At 49.3% G+C, this 12,655-nt stretch overlaps 1 long non-coding RNA gene across 1 annotated transcript; it reads left to right on the top strand.

Annotated features, from left to right (window-relative positions):
- Window positions 1-5: 5 nt before the first annotated feature.
- On the top strand, window positions 6-9,518 carry LOC118353646 (uncharacterized). The gene is made up of 3 exons (XR_004812903.2): window positions 6-1,392; window positions 8,146-8,310; window positions 8,938-9,518. It is a non-coding gene; the product is annotated as an uncharacterized LOC118353646 (long non-coding RNA).
- The last annotated feature ends 3,137 nt before the right edge of the window (window positions 9,519-12,655 follow it).

Here is a 12,655-nt window from a genome sequence, read left to right as displayed (position 1 = left end):
GGGGCAGGGCGGGGCGCTGCTGCCCCCTGCCGGCCCTGGTGGGCACCTGGCCGAGCAGGTGAGGGCGGGCGGGCCCTGGGGCTGGGGCCGGCGCCTTCCCGCTCCCAGGGTCTCGGGCCTCGGGACGGAGCCACCTGCCGCGGCCCCACTGCCGGAGGAGCCCATCTCTGGGGGACACCCCCCACCTCTGGAGGGCGCCAAGGCGGGGAGCCTAGTCTCCGGGACAGTGAAGCTGACCTTGAACCACACACTTCTGCTCCTGCTGATGCCTTCCTGACAAGCAGGGCGCTCTCCGTGTGCGTTAACCCCTTCGCTCCCTCTGATGAGCCCGGAGGGGGTACAGTTATTTCCTCCAGTTCACAAGCGGGGAAACGGAGGCACGGGAGGTTAGGAAGCTGCATGGCCAGTTGGTGGCCAGGCCGAGAGTCCACCGCAGGGCCCCTGTACTTCACCATCGGGCCACGTGGTCCCGAGCTCTGAACCAAGTGGAGAGGGCCTGCGGGTGACACGCGCACGGGGGTTTCCCCCTGCCCGGAGCACAGGCGTGCTCGAGGTGGGTGCAGAGGTGAGCAAATGAGGGAGGACCTGGACTTACGTACGTCACCACGACCTTGTAAATAGCTGTGAATTTGGACAAGTGTAAGCCGGTGGCCCTGGGTGGAGAACGTGGGGGAGTGTGGAGCAGTGGTGGCTGTGGGCATGGAGAGAGGGGGGCGCGTGGCAGATACACTGGAGGGGACGGAATCCTAGAGGCCTGGTGTTGGATGGGTGGGGGCAGTGGATGGAGGAGAATCCAGGGGACCCCGGGCCCTTTCTGCTGGAGCGTTGCTCCCTTCAGGGCAGGGGTGCCAGCGGAGAGGGGTGGGCAGTGTGGGGAGGGACGGGCGGACTGAGGGCTCCGTGAGCAAGAGGAGCCGGCCAGGGGAGTCGTTGGGGTCTGAGTGTGAGAAGCTCAGCACGAGGTGACTGGAGCACTGGGATGGGGGTGGGAACTCGGAGGGGAGATCGGGGTGCCCCGGGAAGCGGGCGACCCAGAGCCCAAAGGCCCGGCAGATGTGGATGTGACTGCCTCCAGCCATGCACCCTCCAAGGGGGAAGACCAGGTGGCCGAGAGGGGGCCAAGGGAAGGATCTAGAAGCTCCAGGCGGGGCAGGCTGTTGGGGAGGGCCGAGGAGGGGCTGGCTCTGACCCATAGGATGGGAAGGACTGCCCTCAGCAACCCCGTAGACAGCTGGCCCTCTCTCCCCAAACCTTTCTCCGTCCACACCTAACACCCACGTGTGTCCTCGGTGACGTCAGGAAAGACAGCTTCTGGCTCAGCGGTGGGAACAGCTTTCCTACCTCTCCACGGAAGAAAAGAAACCTGCCCTCACTCCACCCGGTTTTTAACAGGTGTGTGTGTGTGTGGCCTGCAAGGGCCCCTCGTCCCAAGGCGGTGGCGCCCGTGGACGCCGCCCGCTGGCTTTGTGGGCTTTCCTCCTACAGAAAGGGAGTCGAGCTGGAGGATTCGGGCGGTGACCCCGGCCCCTTGCCACTGCCTTGCCCGCGTCCCCGGGAGGGCTGGGGGGCGGCCTCCGCCATCCGTCGGGGCGCCCCGTGCTGCCGCGCCCAACGTCTGGGTGAGCACCGGGGTCCGGGGCGCCGCGAGGAGCTCCCTGGGTCCCCGGCCGCGGGCACTTGGGGTTTCCAGGCTGGGGCATCGTCCCAGCTGCTGTCCCACGTCCGCCGCCGCCACCGCGTACGCGTTTCTGTGGGCCGCATGGTCACCGACACTTGCTACGAGGGCTTTTCCTTAGTCCTTCCTGTCCGTGCTGTGGGTCCAGGTGGTGACACCTCGTGGCGCTCTGACTTGTCATCCGCTGCCTACCAGTCCCGTTGAGCTTTTCCATGCTTCCTTTGCTGCAAAATGCCCGAGCGTGGCTTTGCCAGGGTTTGTTTTTTTGTTTTTTGTTTTTGCCAAGGTTTTGATGTGGGTTGTCTTTCCCCACCAGCTGACGGGTTCTGTGTACAGTGTGGGCACCAGTGTCCGATCTGTTGCGTCTTCTCTGGGCCTGTGACTTGTCTTCTCAGATTGCCAGTGGCATCGTTGGGTAAGCAAGTCTTAATGTAGATTTAATTGCCCCTATCATTCTTCTCTTTTATGCTTTGTCCTTTTAGTCTTGCTTGAGAAATCTTCCCCTACCCGAGGTCAGAGAAGTTGTCTCCTGGGTCTCTTTTCTCAATTTTCTTTAAAGATTTTATTTATTTATTCGAGACAGAGAGAGTGAGCACACAGGCAGGGGGAGTGGGAGGCCGAGAGCAGGGAGCCCGATGGGGGGCTCCATCCCAGGATCATGACCCTAGCTGAAAGCAGATACTGAACCCACTGAGCCACCCAGGTGCCCCGTTTCTAAATATTATAAAATTGGTTTTCATATTCAGGTGCTCTTTAATGCCTCTGGAGTGGGTTTGTTTGCAGCTGGTGTGAGGTAGGGGTCACGTTTTTCTCCTTTTCCATGTGGAGGGCTGTCCACTGATGTGCACTGAGCCCTTGGTCACATGCCCTGTCCCAGGTCTGGGAGGCTGGCAGCTCTGTCCTCTGTCCCTTTGGTGTCTTTGTCTGCCTCTACTACACTTACGAAAGCTTGAAGGCTTCCTTTTCCTTCTCCTTGCTTTCCCCGTCAGATTGTTGCTCCCCCTCCTCATCTTCCAAAATTATCTTGCCAGGGCACCCAGGTGGCTCAGCAGTTGAGCGTCTGCCTTTGGCTCAGGTCGTGATCCCGGGGTCCTGGGATGGAGTCCCACATCTGGCTCCCTGCGAGGAGCCTGTTTCTCCCTCTGCCTCTCCCCTGGCTTGTGCGTGCACCCTCTCTCTCCTGCTCACTCTCTCAAATAAATAAATAAAATCTTTTAAAAAAATTATCTTGCCTATTCTAGGGCCTTTAGTTTTCCTTAAAACTTAAAAAAAAAAAAAACCCAGCTTGTCAAGGTTTAGGAAAAAGTCTGTTGGGATTTCTTTGAAGGGGTAAATAGAGAATTTGTTGAATTCTGAATTACTTTGGAGACTAGCTGTCTCTAGAATACTGTCTCCCCATCCATGAACATAGTGTATCTCTCTCTTTATTAAGATCGCTTATTTTTTAAAAAGATTTTATGTATTTATTTGAGAGATTTAGAGAATGAGCAAGGGTAGAAGCAGACAGAAGCAGGCTCCCCACTGAGCAGGGAGCCTGATGTGGGGCTCGATCCCAGGATCCTGAGATCATGAGAGCTGAAGGCAGACCCTTAACCGACTGAGCCACCCAGGCACCCTTATTAACATCCCTTAAATACATTGTTTCCTAGAGGACTGGCATGTCATTAATTATGATGCCATAGTAAATGCTATCTGTCTTCTTTCTCAGTGACCTTCTGTGTCACTGGTGTGAAATACTTTTAAAAATATTTTTAATTTATTTATTCATGAGAGGCACAAAGAGAGGCAGAGACACAGACAGAGGGAAAAGCAGGTTCCCAGCAGGGACCCTGATGCAGGACTTGATCCCAGGACCCCGGGATCATGCCCTGAGCCCAAGGCAGACGCTCAACCACTGAGCCACCCGGGCATCCCACATTAATTGATTTTCTAATGTTAAACCACCTTTACATCTTCTGGGCTAGACTCAATCTCATCATGGTGTGGGTTTTTTTTTTTAGGATTTTATTTATTTATTCATGGAAGACACAGAGAGAGAGAGAGGCAGAGACCCAGGCAGAGGGAGAAGCAGGCTCCTCGCAAGGAGCCTGATGTGGGACTCGATCCCCGGTCTCCAGGATCACTCCCTGAGCTGAAGGCGGCGCTAAACCGCTGAGCCACCAAGGCTGCCCGTATTTTTAAAATATATATATATGTATGTATAGTTCTGGATTGGCCTGCCTGCCTGTCTCCCTGCCTTCCTTCCTCTCTCCCTCTCTTCCTCTCTCTCTCTCTCTCCCTCCCTCCTTCCCTCCCTTCTTTTCTTTTGTTCTTTCTTTTTTTCTCTTTCTCTCTCTCTTTCTGCCTTGTATTACTCTCGTTGAGTTTTGGTATAGAGACATCATAAAATATGTTGGGAGAGCGTTTTTTCTTTTTCTGTTCTTTGGAACAGTTTATCAGAGAGGGGATATTTGTTTCTTGAAGATCTGATAGACTTCATCTACAAACCTTGGTTTTGCGGTCTCTTGCCCCTCTATCCATACATTGTAAACTACTGATCCAGTTCCTTTTTTTTTCTTATTTAAATTCAATTTGCCAACATATAGTATAACACCCAGTGCTCATCCCATCAACTGCCCTCCTCAATGCCCGTTGATCCAATATCTTTTTTTAAAGATTTATTTATTCATTTATTTATGATAGACATAGAGAGAGAGAGGCAGAGACACAGGAGGAGGGAGAAGCAGGCTCCATGCCGGGAGCCCGACGTGGGACTCGATCCCGGGACTCCAGGATCATGCCCTGGGCCAAAGGCAGGCGCTAAACCGCTGAGCCACCTGGGGATCCCCTGATCCAATATCTTTAATGATTATGGGACCATTCAGGTTTTCTGCTTTATCTTGAGTCAATTTTTTTGGCAGTAAAAAATTCATCACATAAAATTTCCCATTATAGTGACTTTCTAGACTTTTCTGACCTTGATTCTCAAAGCTCTCAAAGTTTACTTTCACTAAACTCAGAACAAGGCAGAAGCATGTGGATGGGGGCTCACTGACATCTGAGCAGTAGGGACTGGTGTTGGGCCCGCTCTTGGGCAGGGCCAAGCGTGTAGTTTTAAGTGCACTTAAGTTCAGTAGTGTTAAGTATGCTTAAACTGTTATGAAACAGATCTCCAGAACTTTCATCTTGCAAAGCTACAACTCTATACCCATCAAACAACTCTCCCTCGGCCCCTCCCTCCAGCCCTTGGTACCTATCGTTTTACTTTCTGTTTTTAGAAATTTGATTACAGGGGATCCCTGGGTGGCGCGGCGGTTTAGCGCCTGCCTTTGGCCCAGGGCGCGATCCTGGAGACCCGGGATCGAATCCCACGTTAGGCTCCCGGTGCATGGAGCCTGCTTCTCCCTCTGCCTATGTCTCTGCCTTTCTCTCTCTCCCTGTGTGACTATCATAAAAAAAAAAAAAGAAATTTGATTACATTCACTACCTCATAGAAGTGGAATCATACAGTATTTGTTATTTATGACTGGCTTCTTTCACTTGGCATCATGCCCTCGAGGTTCATCCATGTTGTAGAGTATGTCAGGATTTCCTCCCTTTTTCAGAAAGAATAATATTCTATTGCGTGGATAGGCCACATTTTGCTCATTCATTCATCAGCTGATAGGTGCTCAGGTTCTGTTGTGAATAGTACTGCCATGAACTTGGATATACAAATATCTCTGCTTTCAATCTACACATTCAATGCAATCCCCAGACTTTCTTCACAAAGCTGGAACAAATAATCCTAAAATTCATATGGAACCAGAAAGGACCCTAAATAGCCAAAGGAATGTGGAAAAAGAAAACCAGAGCCGAGGGCATCCCAATGCCTGACTTCAAGCTGTATTCCAAAGCTGTGATCGTCCAGACAGTGTGATGCTGGCACAAAAACAGACACATAGATCAAGGAACACAATAGAGAACCCAGAATAGGCCCTCAACTCTATGACCAACTAATATTCAACAAAGCAGGAAGAATCTCCATGGAGGGGATCCCTGGGTGGCTTAGCGGATTAGCACCGCCTTCTGCCTGGGGCGTGATCCTGGAGTCCCGGGATCGAGGCCCACATCGGGCTCCCTGCATGGAGCCTGCTTCTCCTTCTGCCTGTCTCTCTCTCTCTCTCTCTCTCTCTGTCTCTCATGAATAAATAAATAAAATCCTTAAAAAAATGAATCTCCAATGGAAAAAAGACAGTCTCTTCAACAAATGGTTGGGAAAACTAGCCACATGTAGAAGTATGAAAGTGGACCATTCTCTTACACCAGACACAAAGATAAACTCAAAATGGATTGAAGACCTAAATGTGAGACAGGAAGCCATCAAAATCCTAGAGGAGAACACAGGCAGCAACCTCTTGGACCTCCCAGCAGGGTGCTGGGATCAAGCCCTGAATCGTGGTCCCTGCTCAGTAGGGGGATCTGTTCTCCTTATCCCTCTGCCATGTCCCCACCTCCTGCTTGTGGTCTCTGGCTCTATCTCTCTGTCGAGCAAACAAATAAAATAAATAAATAAATAATAAATAAATAAATAATAGATAAAACAAATAAAATAATCTTTAATTATTTAAAAATATATTTTTTAAAAGGAAACAAACTGAGGGTTGCTGGAGGGGAGGTAGGTAAAGGGACGGGATCACTGGAGGATGGCCATTGAGGAGGGCAGGTGATGTGAGGAGCACTGGGTGTTATATGCAACTGATGAATCACTAAATTCTACCCCTGAAACTAATAATACACTATATGTTAATTAATTGAATTTAAATAAAAATCTAAAAAAGTTAAAAACCCCACAAATATCTCTGCTTTCAATTCTTTTCATAAGTAGGATTGCTGTATCATATGGCAATTATTTTAGGTCTTTTAGGTACTTAAAATTTTTTCAGGAACCTCTATACTGTTTCCAGAGCACTTGCACCATGGTATCATTCCCAACAGTGCACAAGTTTCCAATTTCTTCACATCCTTGCCAACACCTGAGATTTTCTGGTTTTTTTAAAAGATTAATTAATTTATTTGAGAGAGATGGAGAGAATGTATATGAGCGGGGTGGGGGGCAGAGTGAGAGGGAGAGAATCCTCAAGCAGATTCCTTCACCACCCTGAGATCATGACTTGAGCTAAAACCAAGAGTTGGACCCTTAACCAACTGAGCCACCCAGGCGCCCCCTTCTGCTTTTTTTTTTTTTTTTAGGATTTTTAAAGAGATTTTATTATTTATTCATGAGAGACACACAGAGAGAGAGAAAGAGGCAGAGACACAGGCAGAGGGAGAAGTAGGCTCTCTGTGGGAAGCCCGATGTGGGACTCGATCCCTGGACCCCGGGATTACACCCTGAGCTGAAGGCAGACGCTCAACACTGAGCTCCCCAGGTGCCCCTCTTCTTCTTCTTCTTTTTTTTTTTAAATAGTAATCATCCTAATGAATGTGAAGTGATACCTTTTTGAGGTTTTGATTTACATTTTCTTAAAGATTTTATTTATTCACGTGAGACACACACGGAGAGAGAGAGGCAGAGACACAGGCAGAGGGAGAAGCAGGCTCCATGCAGGAAACCCAACATGGGACTTGATCCCGGGTCTCCAGGATCACACCCCGGGACCGCTGAGCCACCCGGGCTGCCCTGATTTACATTTCTTGATGATCAGTGACGTTGAGCAACTTTTCATATACTCGGCCATTTGTATGTCATCTCTGGAGTAATGTCTATTCGAGTCCTTTGCCCATTTTTTAATTGGGGAATTTGATTTTTTTGTTGTTGAGTTGTAGGAGTTCTTTATGTATTCTGAATATTAGGCCCTTGTCGGATGTGTGATGCGCAGATACTTTCTCCCATTCCAGAGGGGGCCTTGCACTCCTTTGATTGCACGGTCCTTAGATGCACCACAGTTTCTCTGTTTGGTGTAGTCCTCCCATTTGTCTACTTTTTGCTTTTGTCACCTGCACGTTTGGTGTCATTTCCAAGAAGTCCTTGCCAAGTCCAATGTCATGATGCTTCCCCTCCTCATATTTTCTTCTAGTTTTATAGTTGGAGGTCTTATGTTTAGGCCTCTAAACAGTGTTGAGTTGATTTTTGTGTATGATGTAAGGAAGTGGTCCAGTTTCATTCTTTTTTGCATGTGGCTGTCCAGTTGTCCCAGCACCATTTGGTGAGGAGACTGTCCTTTCCCCATTGGATGGTCTTGCGCCCTTGTCAGGATTTATTCCGGGGTCTCTATTCTGTTCTGTTGGTCTATTTGTCTGTCTTGACGCCAGTGCTGCACTGTCTCGGTTCCTGTAGCTTCGGAACATGTTTTGAAATCAGGAAGTGCGACTCCTCCAACTTTGTGCTTCCTTTTCAGAATTGTTTGGTTATTTGGGGTCCCTTGAGATCCTATATGAATTTTTGGATGACTTTTTCTATTTTGAGTTAGTTTTTTTTAAAAAATTTTATTTATTTATTTATTTGACAGAGAGAGAGAGAGATCATACAAGCAGGGGGAACAGCAGGCAGAGAGAAGCAGGCTCTTCACTGAGCAGGGAAACCGATGAGGGGTTCGATCCCAGGACTCCAGGATCATGACCTGAGCAGAGGTCATCTGACTGAAGGCAGACGCTCACCTGACTGAGCCATCCAGGTACCCCTTGAGTTAGTTTTTGATAAATAATATTTTCTTAGGAGCATGCCCACTCCATCACCGTTTACATCTATTAGCATAAAGCCTTTTGGTTTTTTTTAAAAGATCTTATTTATTTATTCATGAGAGACCCACAGAGAGAGGCAGAGACACAGGCAGAGGGAGAAGCAGGCTCCTTGAGGAGAGCCCGATGCGGGACTCGATTCCAGGACCCTGGGGTCACTCCCTGAGCCAAAGGCAGATGCTCAAGCACTGAGTCACCCAGGCGCCCCAGTTTTTTGGTTTTATATTATTATCATGAAATTTGGTAGGTCAAAAAGCAGATGAAACTGCTTAACACCCAGCTATTTTGACCTATAAAAAATGGCAGGTTCATCCCATTCAACTACACGCATACACGAGAGCACACAGCAGCTCTGTGACTTGTCTAGACAAGTGGGAAAAGCCCGCTGCCCGTGTCCCCACCAGCAACTGGATGACCCCACTCTCCCAGCCTCCGAGGCCCGGTGGCCCCCTCCTCCCTCAGCAGAGGGCACCGCTACCCTTTCCTTGCCTTCCTTTACACTTTTCCCCAGTATGCGTTGTCCCTAAACAACGCCGCTTAGTTCTGCATCTTTTGGGCTTTAGACAAATGGCATCAGACCAGGTGTGCGTTCCCGCAAGTCGCTGCTCAAATTGCATCTGCGACGTAAGCCACGTTGGTGCATACAGCCGTCCTCTAGTCACTCCTGTGGCGCGCTCGCTCCGGCAGCCTGTGGCAGCCTGTGCACGAGGCTTGGAAGGATACGGAGGAGAAGACCGCGTGGCCCCTGTGCAAGGGTGGCGCTGTCCTTGCTGAGTCGCTTCCCGTCGTAGGACTTGGGCATCGTGCGCTTACTCTCCTGCTAACGGATGGTTGGCTTGTTCCTAGCTTTGGTGTCTCATCAACAACGCTGCCCCGAACTGCTCGTGCACGTGATCTGGTTCGTTCGGGGAGGCCCCAGAGCTGCCCTAGGATGTGCCCGGGGGTGACGCTGTTAGCTCATGACCACGGACACCTTCCACTCTACTACATGACGGCAAATTGTTTTCCAAAGTGGTTATACCAGTTTCCAGATCACGGCCCCCCTCCCCTGCAGGGTACGGATTCCCGCCAGTCCGCGTTCCCTGCCACGCTTTTCCTTCCTGCCAATCAGTGGCAATAAAAGGATATTTCACTGTGACTTTAATTTGCATTTCCACGGGCCTTCTTCTTTTTTTTAAGATTTATTCATTTGAGAGAGAGAGAGAGAGAGGAAGGGGCAGAGGGAGAGGGAGCAGCTTAAGCAGACTCTGCACCGAGCCTGGAGCCTGACACGCGGGTTGATCCCACGCCCCTGAGACCACAACCCGGGCCGGAACCAAGACGGCTAACCCACTGCACCCCCAGGCGCCCCTGCATTTCCACCCTTCTGTTCTAACTTGATGGAGAGTGAAGTCTGGTCTTCTGCAAGAGGTGGGGCAAAGATGGGGCTACGTAGCAGCTTTTTTTTTTTTTTTAGTTTCCGTGTGTGTGTGTGTGTGTGTGTGTGTGTGTGTGATCTAGCAGCTTTTTTTTTTTTTTAAAAGCTTATTTGAGATAGAATGAGAAAAAAAGAGAGAGAGAGTGAAAGAGAGAGCATGAGCAGGAGGGGCAGGGGCAGAGGGAGAAAGAGACTCCACGCTGAGCAGGGAGCCTGATGCAGGGCTCGATCCCAGGACCCCGAGACCACAACACGAGCCGAAGGAAGACACTTAACCAACTGAGCCACCCAGGCGCCCCTCATCTAGCAGCTTCTTTTTTTTTTTTTCTTTTTTTCTAGCAGCTTCTTATACAAATTTTCAGTCCACCCCCCCCCCCATACATGCATATTCTCCTCTGAGATATCTGCCGCTTCCAGTTCTTGTGCAAACCAGTCCCTGCTCCCGGCTGCCTCCTCCTGCTCGGTTAAGAGTGTGCTCTGGTCTCCTACGTCACTTGTTACTCCTCCACCGGTTTTCCAGCTTCTAAAACATTCTTGGAGGGCAGCCCATGTGGCTCAGCGGTTTAGTGCCGCCTGCAGCCTATGGTGTGATCCTGGAGACTCGGGATCGAGTCCCATGTCGGGCTCCCCGCATGGAGCCTGCTTCTCCCTCTGCCTGTGTCTCTGCCTCTCTCTCTCTCTCTGTCTCTAATAAATAAATAGAATATTAAAAAAAAATAAAACATTCTTGGTAGGCACTCCTCTCATTTTCCATGGCGAACTTCTTCCACTGTACGTTTGTCACCCCCTTACTGTCATTTTCGCGGTGTTTTTAGGAGCAAGGGTTCCACAGGTGTTCGAGCTCCCCTGCTTTACAGCCTCCCACTGCACCTGAAATGGCTGTCGGTGGAGGGCACCTGGGTGGCTCAGTCTGTTGGGCGTCTGCCTTCGGCTCAGGTCATGATCCTGGGGTCGACCCCATGCCGGGCTCCCTGCTCAGTGGGATGTCTGCTTCTCCCTCTCCCTCTGCCCCTCCTCACCCCCCACTTGTGTTCTCTCACTCTCTCAAATAAAGAAAATCTTTTAAAAAAACTGGTTGCTGTCTCTGTGGCTATACCCCTCTTTCCCTCCTCCCATCACTTTACTTGTGCATTCTCTTTTCATTCCTGCCAGAGACTTGTTTATTTTACTAATTTTGGAGAACAAACTTTTTTGGCTTTATTGATTTTTCATTTTTCCATTTCCTTAATTTTTGCTGTCTTTATGATTTGTTTTTCTACTTTCTCTGGGTTTATTCTGCTGTGGTTTTTCTAGCTTCCTGAGTTGGTGCTCATCGTATTCTTTTTGAGGCTATACATATCCTCCTAAGCTACATCCTATATGTTTTTTTTTTTAAAGATGTTATTTGACAGAGAGCAGAGTGACAGCGAGCATGAGCTGGGGTGGGGGGTGGTTTGTGAAAAGGGAGAAGCAAGCTCCCCGCTGAGTGCAGAGTCTCATGAGACAAGGGGCTCCATTCCAGGACCCCTGGGGGTCATGACCTGAGCCCAAGGCAGACGCTTAATCAACCAGGCCACCCAGGCCCCCCCGTTCATTTGCACATGTAGTGTTTTCATTGTTGCTCAGCTCTGTTGTTAGGTTTTCATCATAATTTTTTTTTGCACCAGTTACCTGGAAGTGCATGTTAAAATTTACATCTGCACATTAAAATTTCCAAACATATGAGAGGATGTAATTTTAGTTTTATTGTGGACTAACGATTTTATTCTATCACAGTTGGAGAATGTGATTTGTACGATACCAATTCTTTTAGTACGGTCCTCCGCTCCTACCAACTGAGCTATCGAAGGCTCCGCTAAATTCCTTATTTGTCGAGACTGGTTTGGTGGCCTACGACATGGTGAGTTTTAGTAAATGTTCAAGGTGAACTTGAAAAGAGTATGCAGTCTCTAGTTTGGGGTTGTCCATTCATCGAGCTCGCTCAGTTTTTCCTATAGTCTCGCAAGCTTTGTCTTCTCGAGCTCCCGATTGCAGTGAGAAGTGGTGGGATGTATTGTGGCAAATGTCCTATTTAATTTTTCTTTTTTCTGCTTTTTGTTTGACAGATATTTGAGGTTCTACCATTAGGCAGGTGCACACATGTTAATGGTTAATGCTTGTGAGTTATTTCTTTAATCACGCAGTGACCTCTTTTATTCCTAACAATGATTTGTGCCCTGAGGTGTACTTTGTCCAAAGTTAATTTCTCTCCACTAACTTCCTTGTGGACAGGATCCGCTGGCTACGTCCCTTCCCATCTGTATCAATTACGGTTTGGTGGCAGACCACAGAACCATGCTAACTATGTAAGTTAAAAAAAAACAACAAGGATTTATCATCAGGTAGGAACGACCTCAACAATCTTCCGAAGAAAAGGAGGGAAAGCTCCTCGCCCTCCAGATTCGCTACCTCTCCCGGGATCGAGAACAAATCCTAACCCCTCAATTCAAGTCACACGTAGGCTATCTCCCATCCCCCAGATGGAACGCCAGGCACCTCCTCCCCAGGTTGTCCACTTCTATCTTCTATCACGGACTGTCCTTCCCTCAGCTAAGGGTGCCCTTGCTCCCCTGGCCACCTAAGCCAGAGTCCAAGGGTCACCTGGGCGGTCCCGCTCCACTCCCCCCAGAGTCTGACCCCTGCCCACATCTCGACTTTCGTCTACCCTCACTCTAGTACATCCGGGATTCCAAGCGTCAACACACCTTGCGTGGGCTGCTTTAAGTGGTTGCTCTCTCATCTCCGCCCCTATCTATCACCAATCAGCTCTCTGTATATACCATGCCTCTATTATCTATCAATCAGGTGTCATCTAGCTATCATCAATCAATCAATCAATGTCTCCG

This window comes from Canis lupus, chromosome X (genome assembly GCF_003254725.2).
Source record: "Canis lupus dingo isolate Sandy chromosome X, ASM325472v2, whole genome shotgun sequence".
Classification (NCBI taxonomy): Eukaryota; Metazoa; Chordata; class Mammalia; order Carnivora; family Canidae; genus Canis; species Canis lupus.
The sequence above is the reverse complement of the archived record's forward strand: the minus strand, read 5'-3'. Positions and strand labels throughout refer to the sequence as shown.